The sequence below is a fragment of the Tachysurus fulvidraco genome, chromosome 21 (genome assembly GCF_022655615.1).
Source record: "Tachysurus fulvidraco isolate hzauxx_2018 chromosome 21, HZAU_PFXX_2.0, whole genome shotgun sequence".
Lineage (NCBI taxonomy): Eukaryota > Metazoa > Chordata > Actinopteri > Siluriformes > Bagridae > Tachysurus > Tachysurus fulvidraco.
In genome coordinates, this window is record NC_062538.1 from 15027817 (window position 1) to 15046805 (window position 18989).

The following is an 18989-nucleotide window of genomic DNA, read 5'->3' on the forward strand; positions in this document are numbered from 1 at the left end:
AACATCAGCTACGTTAATCCCTCTCCACTGTTTCTCTCTTTTTAGCCATCCCGAGGCATCCACAAATTGTACCAGCTCCGATTGTCTTCCGTGCGATGAAGATTTTGGACCTCCACTGAAGTTGCTTGAAGCGGCTTGAAGCTGCAAGAAGCTGCAAGAAGCGGCTTAAAGCTGCCAAAATGCACGTGGAAATACAACATATGGTGATTTATCTGGTCTATAAGGCTGCAACTGACAACAGGTTTTATAAACAACACTCCCCAAGACCATGGAACGACATTTACTGACAGAGATTGCTTTCATTGTAAAAATATTCCTCACCCAACAAGAACCTATGGCCCAGCATGAATCCATGTTACCCTTTTTGATTGATCCATTAGCCTTATCGAATATGATTATGACAAGATCAATTGCTTAAGAAAGCTAGCCATTTAAAACGCACCTGTTGTCAGTTGCAGCTGCTTTATCTTATCTAGATAAAATCTGGAAAAAAATATTCCTCACACAACAGGACCTCCTCCATCAGTAGGAACTGTTTTCATTGGGGCCCAGATGACTGTTAAAGCATTTGAAAATAACCTGTTGTCAGTCGAAGCTGCTTGAAGATGCTTGAAGCAGCTTGAAGCTGCAAGAAGCTGCTTGAAGCGGCTGGAAGCTGCCAAAATGCACGTGGAAATACAACATATGGTGATTTATCTGGTCTATAAAGCTGCAACTGACAACAGGTTTTATAAACAACACTCCCCAAGACCATGGAACGACCTTTACTTACAGAGATTGCTTTCATTGTAAAAATATTCCTCACCCAACAAGAACTTATGGCCCCAGCATGAATCCATGTTACCCTTTTTGATTGATCCATGAGCCATTGGTCGAATATCATTATGACAAGATCAATTGCTTTACGACGTTGCAACTGAGGGTATAGCTCAGTGGTAGAGCATTTGACTGCAGATCAAGAGGTCCCCGGTTCAAATCCGAGTGCCCCCTACTTGCCATGCAACATGGAGCCTTTAATCCCCTTACACACTTCAACTCCCAAAAGGATGTGTAGTTAAGGGTCTTGTCTATATGCTTACTGGCTGCTTTATTAAAAACACTTATACTATTTACTGCCAAAATGCACATGGGAATACAACATATGATGGTTTATCTTATCTATATAGCTGCAACTGAAAATAGGCTTTATAAACAACACTCCTACAGACCATGGAACCACCTTTATCGACAGAGATTGATTTGAAAAATATTCCTCACACAACAGGACCTCCTCCATCAGTAGGAACTGTTTTCATTGGGGCCCAGATGACTGTTAAAGCATTTTAAAATACATCTGTTGTCAGTCGAAGCTGCTTAAAGTTGCTTGAAGTGGCTTGAAGATGCAAGAAGCTGCTTGAAGCGGCTTGAAGCTGCCAAAATGCACGTGGAAATACAACATATGGTGATTTATCTTGTCTATAAAGCTGCAACTGACAACAGGTTTGATAAACAACACTCCCCCAGACCTGAAAGAGATTGCTTTCATTGTTAAAATATTCCTCACACAACAAGAACTTATGGCCCCAGCATGAATCCATGTTACCCTTTTTGATTGATCCATGAGCCACTGGTCGAATATGATTATGACAAGATCAATTGCTTAAGAAAGCTAGCCATTTAAAACACACCTGTTGTCAGTTGAAGCTTCTTTAAGATGTTGCAACTGGGGGTATAGCTCAGTGGTAGAGCATTTGACTGCAGATCAAGAGGTCCCCGGTTCAAATCCAAGTGCCCCCTACTGGCCATGCAACATGGAGCCTTTAATCCGCTTATACACTTCAACTCCTGAAAGGACGTGTAGTTAAGGGTCTTGTCTATATGCTTACTGACTGCTTTATTAAAAACACTTATACTATTTACTGCCAAAATGCACATGGAAATACAACATATGATTGTTTATCTTGTCTATAAAGCTGCAACTGAAAACAGGTTTTAAAAGCAACACTCCCCCAGACCATTGAATGTCCTTTACTGACAGAGATTGCTTTCATTGTAAAAATATTTCTCACCCAACAAGAGCTTATGGCCCCAGCATGAATCCATGTTACCCTTTTTGATTGATCCATGAGCCATTGGTCGAAAATCATTATGACAAGATCAATTGCAAGATCAAAGCTAGCCATTTAAAACACACCTGTTGTCAGTTGAAGCTTCTTGAAGTTGTTGCAACTGGGGGTAAAGCTCAGTGGTAGAGCATTTGACTGCAGATCAAGAGGTCCCCGGTTCAAATCAGAGTGCCCCCTACTGGCCATGCAACATGGAGCCTTTAATCCCCTTACACACTTCAACTCCCAAAAGGACGTGTAGTTAAGGGTCTTGTCTATATGCTTTATTAAAAACACTTATACAATTTACTGCCAAAATGCACATGGGAATACAACATATGATGATTTATCTTATCTACATAGCTGCAACTGAAAATAGGCTTTATAAGCAAAACTTCTACAGACCATGGAACAACCTTTATCGACAGAGATTGGTTTTAAAAATATTCCTCACACAACAAGACCTCCTCCACCAGTAGGAACTGTTTTCATTGGGGCCCAGATGACTGTTAAAGCATTTGAAAATACATCTGTTGTCAGTCGAAGCTGCTTGAAGTTGTTTGAAGTGGCTTGAAGCTGCAAGAAGCGGCTTGAAGCTGCCAAAATGGAAATACAACATATGGTGATTTATCTTAATAAAACTGCAATTGACAACAGGTTTTATAAACAACACTCCCCAAGACCATGGAATGACCTATACTGACAGACATTGCTTTCATTGTAAAAATATTATGATGACTGTTAAAGCATTTGAAAATACATCTGTTGTCAGTTGAAGCTGCTTAAAGTTGCTTGAAGTGGCTTGAAGCTGCAAGAAGCTGCTTGAAGCGGCTTGAAGCTGCCAAAATGCACGTGGAAATACAACATATGGTGATTTATCTTGTCTATAAAGCTGCAACTGACAGCAGGTTTTAAAAGCAACACTCCCCAAGACCATGGAACGACCTTTACTGACAGAGATTGCTTTCATTGTTAAAATATTCCTCACACAACAAGAACTTATGGCCCCAGCATGAATCCATGTTACACTTCCTGATTGATCCATGAGCCACTGGTCGAATATCATTATGACAAGATCAATTGCTTTAGAAAGCTAGCCATGTGTTGTCAGTTGAAGCTGCTTAAAGGTGTTGCAACTGGGGGTATAGCTCAGTGGTAGAGCATTTGACTGCAGATCAAGAGGTCCCTGGTTCAAATCCGGGTGCCCCCTACTGGCTGTGCAATGTGGAGCCTTTAATTATGGAATAAAAACACTGTCAATAATAATCGTACATAATTCAAAGCATTGTGTGTAAATTTTAATTTAGTTGTGTGTAATTTAAAACTATTGTATGTAATTATGTTTTTTGTGGAGTTGGATGCCAAAATTTACGGGCACGACAGTTTACAGATACGAGATTTTGTGTGTTTGTTCAAATACAACTCCACAATGTACGACTATGACAGTTTACAGACACAACGCTTGTTTTCACAACACCTCTTTTTTACACACGAAAACGGTCTGCGAAACAACTGTCAAAAATACGTCATCACGTTCACAGGCATTACTATCCGAGGGAAGATGAATCGATTCCACGAAGTGTGCATGCGCCCCGCCCTCTTCTAAACCACTCATAGAAACCACTGGTGCCGAAATGGCGGGTTAGTTATCACTAATAACAGAGAGAAATTTGTGCTAACACTTTAAAATAATGTTTTTTATTTTATTTCTTGACTTTTACAAGGCATTTGATACTGTTGAACATACTTTTTTTATTTGAAATCTTAGAGTTTTTAGGTTTTGGGAGTAATTTTTGTAAAATAATTAAGATGTTTTATACTGACATATAGTTCTGTATCCCTGAATCCTAGTATAACTCCTAGGTTTGAAGTGCTCCGCAGTATTAGGCAGGGATGCCTGATTTCTCCCAAACTGTTTATTCTAGCCACTCAATCACTTATATTACTCATTAATCATAACGCCGATTTGCATGGGATCTAAAGGAATTTAAAATTAGTCAATTTGCAGACGACACAGCAATCCTTTTAAAGAATAAATTCATGGTTGATGTTGCCCTAAATTCAGTCTCGATTTTCCCTAAAGCTTCAGGATTTACCCTTAATATTAAAAAATGTGAGCTACTTCCCATTCACTCATCAACGGACTCTATCATCTCTTCAATTTAGGTTAAAGACGAAGTGAAATATTTAGGAATAGTTTTATCTAAAAATGCTATTAGAAGAGAAGACGTTAACTTTTCTAACCAGTTAATAGATATAAGGAAATCTTTGAGCTATTTCCAAAATAATCTATCCATGCCACTCCCTGTATGTTTCTACAGTTAATGTTAAGAAATCTAATTCGATCGTTTTCCAATTTCTGTGGAAAAACAAAACTCATTATATTAAGAAATCACAGCTGGTTAAAGACTATGATATGGGTGGTATTAACAGACATTCAAGATTAGTTGGTTGAAAACATATCGGTGGCTTAGTGGTTAGCATGTTCGCATCACAGCTCCAGGGTCTCGGGTCAATTCCCTTTGCTATTACTTATACTGCTTAGTTCATCTTGCTTCCATATTTGTTAGTAGTATTAATATGGAATAAAAACAGTCAATAATAATCGTCAATATTAATCCCCTTATACACTTCAACTCACAAAAGTATGTGTGGTTAAGGTGGTACGTGTGGTTAAGGTTAAGGTTCTTGTCTATATGCCGCTTTATTAAAAACACTTATACAATTTATAGAGAGTTCCAGGAGACTCATAAGATCATGGCCAAGGAGCTTTAAGGTTGAGCTCCATTCCTTCTAAATGTCGCCACACATGGCTAAATCGAGTCAAAAACACAGAGGTGGACTCTCCCTTTTCCTGCTTACAGTTAGTAACCTGAGAAAGATCACGATTAGCATGTCTAATATTAAGCAGATATTTAGTGAGCTGCCGACGCAATTGGTCTAAAGCATCTTTATTATCCTTACAAAAATATGTGGAAACAACTTGAGTTTGAGTTCTTTTCTTCCTCTTTTTTATATTTACTACTTCATCATTCTGAGGTTTTAACACAGGAACTTGTTCAATTAGTTTCTCTTCATCATACTGATCGCCTAATTTATTCTGGAGAATAAATCGATAATTTGCTCCTGTAAGCTGACAGTTACGAGAACTCTTAATTAGCATATCAACAAAATGTAATGGTTATCTCGCAAGGTAGGCCGATTAGAGGCCAACGGGACCTTTTTTTTTTTTTTTAGAGTAAGGTGGCGGTTCAACACTCCCACTGTTGATCTCCTATACCCTCAAAAATCATGCGGTATGCGGAGGCTAAATAACCAGGATCAAAAGTACCATCACGTGGGTATGGTGGAATCTGAGGATTGGCCTCAGCCCAGCCAGCCAAATTCTCAACAAATGGTTGTGCATAATATCCTAAACCACATCGTGTCATCCAATCATACGGTGTTTCACCAGGCATAGGCTTGGGATACGAGTTCCCCATTATGAACAAACAAAATATTACAACAGGCAAAGAAAAGAGGCAAAAAGAAAAGAAAAATAAGTCAAGAGAGGAAATATATATATATATATATAGTGCACTCTGCTTAGTTTTTCCTGCCAAAACTAAGGATAACCCTCTTGGCTTTCTCAAACGAAACCAAGGATAACCTTCTTGGCCTTCTCAAACGAAGCCAAGGATAAATATCCCGTCAGTATTGGGATAATTTCTTCCTAGTAATACTGCCGACCAGGTAGTCAATCAAACATGTCTTACCTAATCGAGAGTATCATGTCGGGTATAACCTTCTTGGCCTTCTCAAACGAAGACAAGGATAAATATCCCGTCAAAATGGGATAACTTCTTCCTAATAATACTGCCGACCAGGTAGTCAATCAAACATGTCTTACCTGATCGAGAGTATCACGTCTGGGTCACCAAACTCTCCAACAGATTTGGTGCCAAAATGCACGTGGAAATAAAACATATGGTGATTTATCTTGTCTATAGGGTGCAACTGACAGCAGGTTTTAAAAGCAACACTCCCCCAGACCATGGAACGACCTTTACTGACAGAGATTGCTTTCATTGTAAAAATATTCCTCACACAACAAGAACTAATGGCCCCAGCATGAATCCATGTTACCCTTTCTGATTGATCCATGAGCCACTGGTCGAATATGATTATGACAAGATCAATTGCAAGATCAATTGCTTAAGAAAGCTAGCCATTTAAAACACACCTGTTGTCAGTTGAAGCTTCTTTAAGATGTTGCAACTGGGGGTATAGCTCAGTGGTAGAGCATTTGACTGCAGATCAAGAGGTCCCCGGTTCAAATCCGAGTGCCCCCTACTGGCCATGCAACACAGAGCTTTTAATGCCCTTACACACTTCAACTCCCAAAAGGATGTGTAGTTAAGGGTCTTGTCTATATGCTTACTGGGTGCTTTATTAAAAACACTTATACTATTTACTGCCAAAATGCACATGGGAATACAACATATGATGGTTTATCTTATCTATATAGCTGCAACTGAAAACAGGTTTTGTAAACAACACTCCTACAGACCATGGAACCACCTTTATCGACAGAGATTGGTTTGAAAAATATTCCTCACACAACAGGACCTCCTCCATCAGTAGGAACTGTTTTCATTGGGGCCCAGATGACTGTTAAAGCATTTGAAAATACATCTGTTGTCAGTTGAAGCTGCTTGAAGTTGCTTGAAGCGGCTTGAAGCTGCTTGAAGTTGTTTGAAGCGGCTTGAAGCTGCCAAAATGCACGTGGAAATACAACATATGGTGATTTATCTGGTCTATAAGATGTTAAAATACATCTGTTCTGAGGTTTTAACACAGGAACTTGTTCAATTAGTTTCTCTTCATCATACTGATCGCCTAATTTATTCTGGAGAATAAATCGATAATTTGCTCCTGTAAGCTGACAGTTACGAGAACTCTTAATTAGCATATCAACAAAATGTAATGGTTATCTCGCAAGGTAGGCCGATTAGAGGCCAACGGGACCTTTTTTTTTTTTTTAGAGTAAGGTGGCGGTTCAACACTCCCACTGTTGATCTCCTATACCCTCAAAAATCATGCGGTATGCGGAGGCTAAATAACCAGGATCAAAAGTACCATCACGTGGGTATGGTGGAATCTGAGGATTGGCCTCAGCCCAGCCAGCCAAATTCTCAACAAATGGTTGTGCATAATATCCTAAACCACATCGTGTCATCCAATCATACGGTGTTTCACCAGGCATAGGCTTGGGATACGAGTTCCCCATTATGAACAAACAAAATATTACAACAGGCAAAGAAAAGAGGCAAAAAGAAAAGAAAAATAAGTCAAGAGAGGAAATATATATATATATAGTGCACTCTGCTTAGTTTTTCCTGCCAAAACTAAGGATAACCCTCTTGGCTTTCTCAAACGAAACCAAGGATAACCTTCTTGGCCTTCTCAAACGAAGCCAAGGATAAATATCCCGTCAGTATTGGGATAACTTCTTCCTAGTAATACTGCCGACCAGGTAGTCAATCAAACATGTCTTACCTAATCGAGAGTATCACGTCGGGTATAAACTTCTTGGCCTTCTCAAACGAAGCCAAGGATAAATATCCCGTCAAAATGGGATAACTTCTTCCTAGTAATACTGCCGACCAGGTAGTCAATCAAACATGTCTTACCTAATCGAGAGTATCATGTCGGGTATAACCTTCTTGGCCTTCTCAAACGAAGACAAGGATAAATATCCCGTCAAAATGGGATAACTTCTTCCTAATAATACTGCCGACCAGGTAGTCAATCAAACATGTCTTACCTGATCGAGAGTATCACGTCTGGGTCACCAAACTCTCCAACAGATTTGGTGCCAAAATGCACGTGGAAATACAACATATGGTGATTTATCTTGTCTATAGGGTGCAACTGACAGCAGGTTTTAAAAGCAACACTCCCCCAGACCATGGAACGACCTTTACTGACAGAGATTGCTTTCATTGTAAAAATATTCCTCACACAACAAGAACTAATGGCCCCAGCATGAATCCATGTTACCCTTTCTGATTGATCCATGAGCCACTGGTCGAATATGATTATGACAAGATCAATTGCAAGATCAATTGCTTAAGAAAGCTAGCCATTTAAAACACACCTGTTGTCAGTTGAAGCTTCTTTAAGATGTTGCAACTGGGGGTATAGCTCAGTGGTAGAGCATTTGACTGCAGATCAAGAGGTCCCCGGTTCAAATCCGAGTGCCCCCTACTGGCCATGCAACATGGAGCCTTTAATCCCCTTACACACTTCAACTCCCAGAAGGATGTATAGTTAAGGGTGTTGTCTATATGCTTACTGGCTGCTTTATTAAAAACACTTATACTATTTACTGCCAAAATGCACATGGGAATACAACATATGATGATTTATCTTATCTATATAGCTGCAACTGAAAACAGGCTTTATAAACCAAACTTCCACAGACCATAGAACCACCTTGCTGCCAAAATGCACGTGGAAATACAACATATGGTGATTTATCTGGTCTATAAGATGTTAAAATACATCTGTTCTGAGGTTTTAACACAGGAACTTGTTCAATTAGTTTCTCTTCATCATACTGATCGCCTAATTTATTCTGGAGAATAAATCGATAATTTGCTCCTGTAAGCTGACAGTTACGAGAACTCTTAATTAGCATATCAACAAAATGTAATGGTTATCTCGCAAGGTAGGCCGATTAGAGGCCAACGGGACCTTTTTTTTTTTTTAGAGTAAGGTGGCGGTTCAACACTCCCACTGTTGATCTCCTATACCCTCAAAAATCATGCGGTATGCGGAGGCTAAATAACCAGGATCAAAAGTACCATCACGTGGGTATGGTGGAATCTGAGGATTGGCCTCAGCCCAGCCAGCCAAATTCTCAACAAATGGTTGTGCATAATATCCTAAACCACATCGTGTCATCCAATCATACGGTGTTTCACCAGGCATAGGCTTGGGATACGAGTTCCCCATTATGAACAAACAAAATATTACAACAGGCAAAGAAAAGAGGCAAAAAGAAAAGAAAAATAAGTCAAGAGAGGAAATATATATATATATATAGTGCACTCTGCTTAGTTTTTCCTGCCAAAACTAAGGATAACCCTCTTGGCTTTCTCAAACGAAACCAAGGATAACCTTCTTGGCCTTCTCAAACGAAGCCAAGGATAAATATCCCGTCAGTATTGGGATAACTTCTTCCTAGTAATACTGCCGACCAGGTAGTCAATCAAACATGTCTTACCTAATCGAGAGTATCACGTCGGGTATAAACTTCTTGGCCTTCTCAAACGAAGCCAAGGATAAATATCCCGTCAAAATGGGATAACTTCTTCCTAGTAATACTGCCGACCAGGTAGTCAATCAAACATGTCTTACCTAATCGAGAGTATCATGTCGGGTATAACCTTCTTGGCCTTCTCAAACGAAGACAAAGATAAATATCCCGTCAAAATGGGATAACTTCTTCCTAATAATACTGCCGACCAGGTAGTCAATCAAACATGTCTTACCTGATCGAGAGTATCACGTCTGGGTCACCAAACTCTCCAACAGATTTGGTGCCAAAATGCACGTGGAAATACAACATATGGTGATTTATCTTGTCTATAGGGTGCAACTGACAGCAGGTTTTAAAAGCAACACTCCCCCAGACCATGGAACGACCTTTACTGACAGAGATTGCTTTCATTGTAAAAATATTCCTCACACAACAAGAACTAATGGCCCCAGCATGAATCCATGTTACCCTTTCTGATTGATCCATGAGCCACTGGTCGAATATGATTATGACAAGATCAATTGCAAGATCAATTGCTTAAGAAAGCTAGCCATTTAAAACACACCTGTTGTCAGTTGAAGCTTCTTTAAGCTGTTGCAACTGGGGGTATAGCTCAGTGGTAGAGCATTTGACTGCAGATCAAGAGGTCCCCGGTTCAAATCCGAGTGCCCCCTACTGGCCATGCAACACGGAGCTTTTAATCCCCTTACACACTTCAACTCCCAAAAGGATGTGTAGTTAAGGGTCTTGTCTATATGCTTACTGGGTGCTTTATTAAAAACACTTATACTATTTACTGCCAAAATGCACATGGGAATACAACATATGATGGTTTATCTTATCTATATAGCTGCAACTGAAAACAGGTTTTGTAAACAACACTCCTACAGACCATGGAACCACCTTTATCGACAGAGATTGGTTTGAAAAATATTCCTCACACAACAGGACCTCCTCCATCAGTAGGAACTGTTTTCATTGGGGCCCAGATGACTGTTAAAGCATTTGAAAATACATCTGTTGTCAGTTGAAGCTGCTTGAAGTTGCTTGAAGCGGCTTGAAGCTGCTTGAAGTTGTTTGAAGCGGCTTGAAGCTGCCAAAATGCACGTGGAAATACAACATATGGTGATTTATCTGGTCTATAAGATGTTAAAATACATCTGTTCTGAGGTTTTAACACAGGAACTTGTTCAATTAGTTTCTCTTCATCATACTGATCGCCTAATTTATTCTGGAGAATAAATCGATAATTTGCTCCTGTAAGCTGACAGTTACGAGAACTCTTAATTAGCATATCAACAAAATGTAATGGTTATCTCGCAAGGTAGGCCGATTAGAGGCCAACGGGACCTTTTTTTTTTTTTTAGAGTAAGGTGGCGGTTCAACACTCCCACTGTTGATCTCCTATACCCTCAAAAATCATGCGGTATGCGGAGGCTAAATAACCAGGATCAAAAGTACCATCACGTGGGTATGGTGGAATCTGAGGATTGGCCTCAGCCCAGCCAGCCAAATTCTCAACAAATGGTTGTGCATAATATCCTAAACCACATCGTGTCATCCAATCATACGGTGTTTCACCAGGCATAGGCTTGGGATACGAGTTCCCCATTATGAACAAACAAAATATTACAACAGGCAAAGAAAAGAGGCAAAAAGAAAAGAAAAATAAGTCAAGAGAGGAAATATATATATATATAGTGCACTCTGCTTAGTTTTTCCTGCCAAAACTAAGGATAACCCTCTTGGCTTTCTCAAACGAAACCAAGGATAACCTTCTTGGCCTTCTCAAACGAAGCCAAGGATAAATATCCCGTCAGTATTGGGATAACTTCTTCCTAGTAATACTGCCGACCAGGTAGTCAATCAAACATGTCTTACCTAATCGAGAGTATCACGTCGGGTATAAACTTCTTGGCCTTCTCAAACGAAGCCAAGGATAAATATCCCGTCAAAATGGGATAACTTCTTCCTAGTAATACTGCCGACCAGGTAGTCAATCAAACATGTCTTACCTAATCGAGAGTATCATGTCGGGTATAACCTTCTTGGCCTTCTCAAACGAAGACAAAGATAAATATCCCGTCAAAATGGGATAACTTCTTCCTAATAATACTGCCGACCAGGTAGTCAATCAAACATGTCTTACCTGATCGAGAGTATCACGTCTGGGTCACCAAACTCTCCAACAGATTTGGTGCCAAAATGCACGTGGAAATACAACATATGGTGATTTATCTTGTCTATAGGGTGCAACTGACAGCAGGTTTTAAAAGCAACACTCCCCCAGACCATGGAACGACCTTTACTGACAGAGATTGCTTTCATTGTAAAAATATTCCTCACACAACAAGAACTAATGGCCCCAGCATGAATCCATGTTACCCTTTCTGATTGATCCATGAGCCACTGGTCGAATATGATTATGACAAGATCAATTGCAAGATCAATTGCTTAAGAAAGCTAGCCATTTAAAACACACCTGTTGTCAGTTGAAGCTTCTTTAAGCTGTTGCAACTGGGGGTATAGCTCAGTGGTAGAGCATTTGACTGCAGATCAAGAGGTCCCCGGTTCAAATCCGAGTGCCCCCTACTGGCCATGCAACACGGAGCTTTTAATGCCCTTACACACTTCAACTCCCAAAAGGATGTGTAGTTAAGGGTCTTGTCTATATGCTTACTGGGTGCTTTATTAAAAACACTTATACTATTTACTGCCAAAATGCACATGGGAATACAACATATGATTGTTTATCTTATCTATATAGCTGCAACTGAAAACAGGTTTTGTAAACAACACTCCTACAGACCATGGAACCACCTTTATCGACAGAGATTGGTTTGAAAAATATTCCTCACACAACAGGACCTCCTCCATCAGTAGGAACTGTTTTCATTGGGGCCCAGATGACTGTTAAAGCATTTGAAAATACATCTGTTGTCAGTTGAAGCTGCTTGAAGTTGCTTGAAGCGGCTTGAAGCTGCTTGAAGTTGTTTGAAGCGGCTTGAAGCTGCCAAAATGCACATGGAAATACAACATATGGTGATTTATCTGGTCTATAAGATGTTAAAATACATCTGTTCTGAGGTTTTAACACAGGAACTTGTTCAATTAGTTTCTCTTCATCATACTGATCGCCTAATTTATTCTGGAGAATAAATCGATAATTTGCTCCTGTAAGCTGACAGTTACGAGAACTCTTAATTAGCATATCAACAAAATGTAATGGTTATCTCGCAAGGTAGGCCGATTAGAGGCCAACGGGACCTTTTTTTTTTTTTTAGAGTAAGGTGGCGGTTCAACACTCCCACTGTTGATCTCCTATACCCTCAAAAATCATGCGGTATGCGGAGGCTAAATAACCAGGATCAAAAGTACCAGCACGTGGGTATGGTGGAATCTGAGGATTGGCCTCAGCCCAGCCAGCCAAATTCTCAACAAATGGTTGTGCATAATATCCTAAACCACATCGTGTCATCCAATCATACGGTGTTTCACCAGGCATAGGCTTGGGATACGAGTTCCCCATTATGAACAAACAAAATATTACAACAGGCAAAGAAAAGAGGCAAAAAGAAAAGAAAAATAAGTCAAGAGAGGAAATATATATATATATAGTGCACTCTGCTTAGTTTTTCCTGCCAAAACTAAGGATAACCCTCTTGGCTTTCTCAAACGAAACCAAGGATAACCTTCTTGGCCTTCTCAAACGAAGCCAAGGATAAATATCCCGTCAGTATTGGGATAACTTCTTCCTAGTAATACTGCCGACCAGGTAGTCAATCAAACATGTCTTACCTAATCGAGAGTATCACGTCGGGTATAAACTTCTTGGCCTTCTCAAACGAAGCCAAGGATAAATATCCCGTCAAAATGGGATAACTTCTTCCTAGTAATACTGCCGACCAGGTAGTCAATCAAACATGTCTTACCTAATCGAGAGTATCATGTCGGGTATAACCTTCTTGGCCTTCTCAAACGAAGACAAGGATAAATATCCCGTCAAAATGGGATAACTTCTTCCTAATAATACTGCCGACCAGGTAGTCAATCAAACATGTCTTACCTGATCGAGAGTATCACGTCTGGGTCACCAAACTCTCCAACAGATTTGGTGCCAAAATGCACGTGGAAATACAACATATGGTGATTTATCTTGTCTATAGGGTGCAACTGACAGCAGGTTTTAAAAGCAACACTCCCCCAGACCATGGAACGACCTTTACTGACAGAGATTGCTTTCATTGTAAAAATATTCCTCACACAACAAGAACTAATGGCCCCAGCATGAATCCATGTTACCCTTTCTGATTGATCCATGAGCCACTGGTCGAATATGATTATGACAAGATCAATTGCAAGATCAATTGCTTAAGAAAGCTAGCCATTTAAAACACACCTGTTGTCAGTTGAAGCTTCTTTAAGATGTTGCAACTGGGGGTATAGCTCAGTGGTAGAGCATTTGACTGCAGATCAAGAGGTCCCCGGTTCAAATCCGAGTGCCCCCTACTGGCCATGCAACATGGAGCTTTTAATCCCCTTACACACTTCAACTCCCAAAAGGATGTGTAGTTAAGGGTCTTGTCTATATGCTTACTGGGTGCTTTATTAAAAACACTTATACTATTTACTGCCAAAATGCACATGGGAATACAACATATGATGGTTTATCTTATCTATATAGCTGCAACTGAAAACAGGTTTTGTAAACAACACTCCTACAGACCATGGAACCACCTTTATCGACAGAGATTGGTTTGAAAAATATTCCTCACACAACAGGACCTCCTCCATCAGTAGGAACTGTTTTCATTGGGGCCCAGATGACTGTTAAAGCATTTGAAAATACATCTGTTGTCAGTTGAAGCTGCTTGAAGTTGCTTGAAGCGGCTTGAAGCTGCTTGAAGTTGTTTGAAGCGGCTTGAAGCTGCCAAAATGCACGTGGAAATACAACATATGGTGATTTATCTGGTCTATAAGATGTTAAAATACATCTGTTCTGAGGTTTTAACACAGGAACTTGTTCAATTAGTTTCTCTTCATCATACTGATCGCCTAATTTATTCTGGAGAATAAATCGATAATTTGCTCCTGTAAGCTGACAGTTACGAGAACTCTTAATTAGCATATCAACAAAATGTAATGGTTATCTCGCAAGGTAGGCCGATTAGAGGCCAACGGGACCTTTTTTTTTTTTTTTAGAGTAAGGTGGCGGTTCAACACTCCCACTGTTGATCTCCTATACCCTCAAAAATCATGCGGTATGCGGAGGCTAAATAACCAGGATCAAAAGTACCATCACGTGGGTATGGTGGAATCTGAGGATTGGCCTCAGCCCAGCCAGCCAAATTCTCAACAAATGGTTGTGCATAATATCCTAAACCACATCGTGTCATCCAATCATACGGTGTTTCACCAGGCATAGGCTTGGGATACGAGTTCCCCATTATGAACAAACAAAATATTACAACAGGCAAAGAAAAGAGGCAAAAAGAAAAGAAAAATAAGTCAAGAGAGGAAATATATATATATATATAGTGCACTCTGCTTAGTTTTTCCTGCCAAAACTAAGGATAACCCTCTTGGCTTTCTCAAACGAAACCAAGGATAACCTTCTTGGCCTTCTCAAACGAAGCCAAGGATAAATATCCCGTCAGTATTGGGATAACTTCTTCCTAGTAATACTGCCGACCAGGTAGTCAATCAAACATGTCTTACCTAATCGAGAGTATCACGTCGGGTATAAACTTCTTGGCCTTCTCAAACGAAGCCAAGGATAAATATCCCGTCAAAATGGGATAACTTCTTCCTAGTAATACTGCCGACCAGGTAGTCAATCAAACATGTCTTACCTAATCGAGAGTATCATGTCGGGTATAACCTTCTTGGCCTTCTCAAACGAAGACAAGGATAAATATCCCGTCAAAATGGGATAACTTCTTCCTAATAATACTGCCGACCAGGTAGTCAATCAAACATGTCTTACCTGATCGAGAGTATCACGTCTGGGTCACCAAACTCTCCAACAGATTTGGTGCCAAAATGCACGTGGAAATACAACATATGGTGATTTATCTTGTCTATAGGGTGCAACTGACAGCAGGTTTTAAAAGCAACACTCCCCCAGACCATGGAACGACCTTTACTGACAGAGATTGCTTTCATTGTAAAAATATTCCTCACACAACAAGAACTAATGGCCCCAGCATGAATCCATGTTACCCTTTCTGATTGATCCATGAGCCACTGGTCGAATATGATTATGACAAGATCAATTGCAAGATCAATTGCTTAAGAAAGCTAGCCATTTAAAACACACCTGTTGTCAGTTGAAGCTTCTTTAAGCTGTTGCAACTGGGGGTATAGCTCAGTGGTAGAGCATTTGACTGCAGATCAAGAGGTCCCCGGTTCAAATCCGAGTGCCCCCTACTGGCCATGCAACACGGAGCTTTTAATCCCCTTACACACTTCAACTCCCAAAAGGATGTGTAGTTAAGGGTCTTGTCTATATGCTTACTGGGTGCTTTATTAAAAACACTTATACTATTTACTGCCAAAATGCACATGGGAATACAACATATGATGGTTTATCTTATCTATATAGCTGCAACTGAAAACAGGTTTTGTAAACAACACTCCTACAGACCATGGAACCACCTTTATCGACAGAGATTGGTTTGAAAAATATTCCTCACACAACAGGACCTCCTCCATCAGTAGGAACTGTTTTCATTGGGGCCCAGATGACTGTTAAAGCATTTGAAAATACATCTGTTGTCAGTTGAAGCTGCTTGAAGTTGCTTGAAGCGGCTTGAAGCTGCTTGAAGTTGTTTGAAGCGGCTTGAAGCTGCCAAAATGCACGTGGAAATACAACATATGGTGATTTATCTGGTCTATAAGATGTTAAAATACATCTGTTCTGAGGTTTTAACACAGGAACTTGTTCAATTAGTTTCTCTTCATCATACTGATCGCCTAATTTATTCTGGAGAATAAATCGATAATTTGCTCCTGTAAGCTGACAGTTACGAGAACTCTTAATTAGCATATCAACAAAATGTAATGGTTATCTCGCAAGGTAGGCCGATTAGAGGCCAACGGGACCTTTTTTTTTTTTTTTAGAGTAAGGTGGCGGTTCAACACTCCCACTGTTGATCTCCTATACCCTCAAAAATCATGCGGTATGCGGAGGCTAAATAACCAGGATCAAAAGTACCAGCACGTGGGTATGGTGGAATCTGAGGATTGGCCTCAGCCCAGCCAGCCAAATTCTCAACAAATGGTTGTGCATAATATCCTAAACCACATCGTGTCATCCAATCATACGGTGTTTCACCAGGCATAGGCTTGGGATACGAGTTCCCCATTATGAACAAACAAAATATTACAACAGGCAAAGAAAAGAGGCAAAAAGAAAAGAAAAATAAGTCAAGAGAGGAAATATATATATATATAGTGCACTCTGCTTAGTTTTTCCTGCCAAAACTAAGGATAACCCTCTTGGCTTTCTCAAACGAAACCAAGGATAACCTTCTTGGCCTTCTCAAACGAAGCCAAGGATAAATATCCCGTCAGTATTGGGATAACTTCTTCCTAGTAATACTGCCGACCAGGTAGTCAATCAAACATGTCTTACCTAATCGAGAGTATCACGTCGGGTATAAACTTCTTGGCCTTCTCAAACGAAGCCAAGGATAAATATCCCGTCAAAATGGGATAACTTCTTCCTAGTAATACTGCCGACCAGGTAGTCAATCAAACATGTCTTACCTAATCGAGAGTATCATGTCGGGTATAACCTTCTTGGCCTTCTCAAACGAAGACAAGGATAAATATCCCGTCAAAATGGGATAACTTCTTCCTAATAATACTGCCGACCAGGTAGTCAATCAAACATGTCTTACCTGATCGAGAGTATCACGTCTGGGTCACCAAACTCTCCAACAGATTTGGTGCCAAAATGCACGTGGAAATACAACATATGGTGATTTATCTTGTCTATAGGGTGCAACTGACAGCAGGTTTTAAAAGCAACACTCCCCCAGACCATGGAACGACCTTTACTGACAGAGATTGCTTTCATTGTAAAAATATTCCTCACACAACAAGAACTAATGGCCCCAGCATGAATCCATGTTACCCTTTCTGATTGATCCATGAGCCACTGGTCGAATATGATTATGACAAGATCAATTGCAAGATCAATTGCTTAAGAAAGCTAGCCATTTAAAACACACCTGTTGTCAGTTGAAGCTTCTTTAAGATGTTGCAACTGGGGGTATAGCTCAGTGGTAGAGCATTTGACTGCAGATCAAGAGGTCCCCGGTTCAAATCCGAGTGCCCCCTACTGGCCATGCAACATGGAGCATTTAATCCCCTTACACACTTCAACTCCCAGAAGGATGTATAGTTAAGGGTCTTGTCTATATGCTTACTGGCTGCTTTATTAAAAACACTTATACTATTTACTGCCAAAATGCACATGGGAATACAACATATGATGATTTATCTTATCTATATAGCTGCAACTGAAAACAGGCTTTATAAACCAAACTTCCACAGACCATAGAACCACCTTGCTGCCAAAATGCACGTGGAAATACAACATATGGTGATTTATCTGGTCTATAAGATGTTAAAATACATCTGTTCTGAGGTTTTAACACAGGAACTTGTTCAATTAGTTTCTCTTCATCATACTGATCGCCTAATTTATTCTGGAGAATAAATCGATAATTTGCTCCTGTAAGCTGACAGTTACGAGAACTCTTAATTAGCATATCAACAAAATGTAATGGTTATCTCGCAAGGTAGGCCGATTAGAGGCCAACGGGACCTTTTTTTTTTTTTTTAGAGTAAGGTGGCGGTTCAACACTCCCACTGTTGATCTCCTATACCCTCAAAAATCATGCGGTATGCGGAGGCTAAATAACCAGGATCAAAAGTACCATCACGTGGGTATGGTGGAATCTGAGGATTGGCCTCAGCCCAGCCAGCCAAATTCTCAACAAATGGTTGTGCATAATATCCTAAACCACATCGTGTCATCCAATCATACGGTGTTTCACCAGGCATAGGCTTGGGATACGAGTTCCCCATTATGAACAAACAAAATATTACAACAGGCAAAGAAAAGAGGCAAAAAGAAAAGAAAAATAAGTCAAGAGAGGAAATATATATATATATAGTGCACTCTGCTTAGTTTTTCCTGCCAAAACTAAGGATAACCCTCTTGGCTTTCTCAAACGAAACCAAGGATAACCTTCTTGGCCTTCTCAAACGAAGCCAAGGATAAATATCCCGTCAGTATTGGGATAACTTCTTCCTAGTAATACTGCCGACCAGGTAGTCAATCAAACATGTCTTACCTAATCGAGAGTATCACGTCGGGTATAAACTTCTTGGCCTTCTCAAACGAAGCCAAGGATAAATATCCCGTCAAAATGGGATAACTTCTTCCTAGTAATACTGCCGACCAGGTAGTCAATCAAACATGTCTTACCTAATCGAGAGTATCATGTCGGGTATAACCTTCTTGGCCTTCTCAAACGAAGACAAGGATAAATATCCCGTCAAAATGGGATAACTTCTTCCTAATA

At 40.1% G+C, this 18989-nt stretch overlaps 11 non-coding genes across 11 annotated transcripts; all 11 read left to right on the forward strand.

Moving 5' to 3' along the window:
- The first annotated feature begins 918 nt into the window (after positions 1-918).
- On the forward strand, positions 919-990 carry trnac-gca. Its single transcript has one exon. It is a non-coding gene; the product is annotated as a tRNA-Cys (tRNA).
- A 714-nt stretch (positions 991-1704) lies between these two features.
- trnac-gca lies at positions 1705-1776 on the forward strand. Its single transcript has one exon. It is a non-coding gene; the product is annotated as a tRNA-Cys (tRNA).
- A 434-nt stretch (positions 1777-2210) lies between these two features.
- Positions 2211-2282, forward strand: trnac-gca. Its single transcript has one exon. It is a non-coding gene; the product is annotated as a tRNA-Cys (tRNA).
- Positions 2283-3222: 940 nt separating this feature from the next.
- Positions 3223-3294, forward strand: trnac-gca. The gene has a single exon. It is a non-coding gene; the product is annotated as a tRNA-Cys (tRNA).
- Positions 3295-6343: 3049 nt separating this feature from the next.
- On the forward strand, positions 6344-6415 carry trnac-gca. Its single transcript has one exon. It is a non-coding gene; the product is annotated as a tRNA-Cys (tRNA).
- A 1845-nt stretch (positions 6416-8260) lies between these two features.
- trnac-gca lies at positions 8261-8332 on the forward strand. The gene has a single exon. It is a non-coding gene; the product is annotated as a tRNA-Cys (tRNA).
- Positions 8333-9992: 1660 nt separating this feature from the next.
- trnac-gca lies at positions 9993-10064 on the forward strand. Its single transcript has one exon. It is a non-coding gene; the product is annotated as a tRNA-Cys (tRNA).
- A 1845-nt stretch (positions 10065-11909) lies between these two features.
- trnac-gca lies at positions 11910-11981 on the forward strand. The gene has a single exon. It is a non-coding gene; the product is annotated as a tRNA-Cys (tRNA).
- A 1845-nt stretch (positions 11982-13826) lies between these two features.
- Positions 13827-13898, forward strand: trnac-gca. Its single transcript has one exon. It is a non-coding gene; the product is annotated as a tRNA-Cys (tRNA).
- A 1848-nt stretch (positions 13899-15746) lies between these two features.
- On the forward strand, positions 15747-15818 carry trnac-gca. The gene has a single exon. It is a non-coding gene; the product is annotated as a tRNA-Cys (tRNA).
- Positions 15819-17664: 1846 nt separating this feature from the next.
- On the forward strand, positions 17665-17736 carry trnac-gca. The gene has a single exon. It is a non-coding gene; the product is annotated as a tRNA-Cys (tRNA).
- Positions 17737-18989: the final 1253 nt, after the last annotated feature.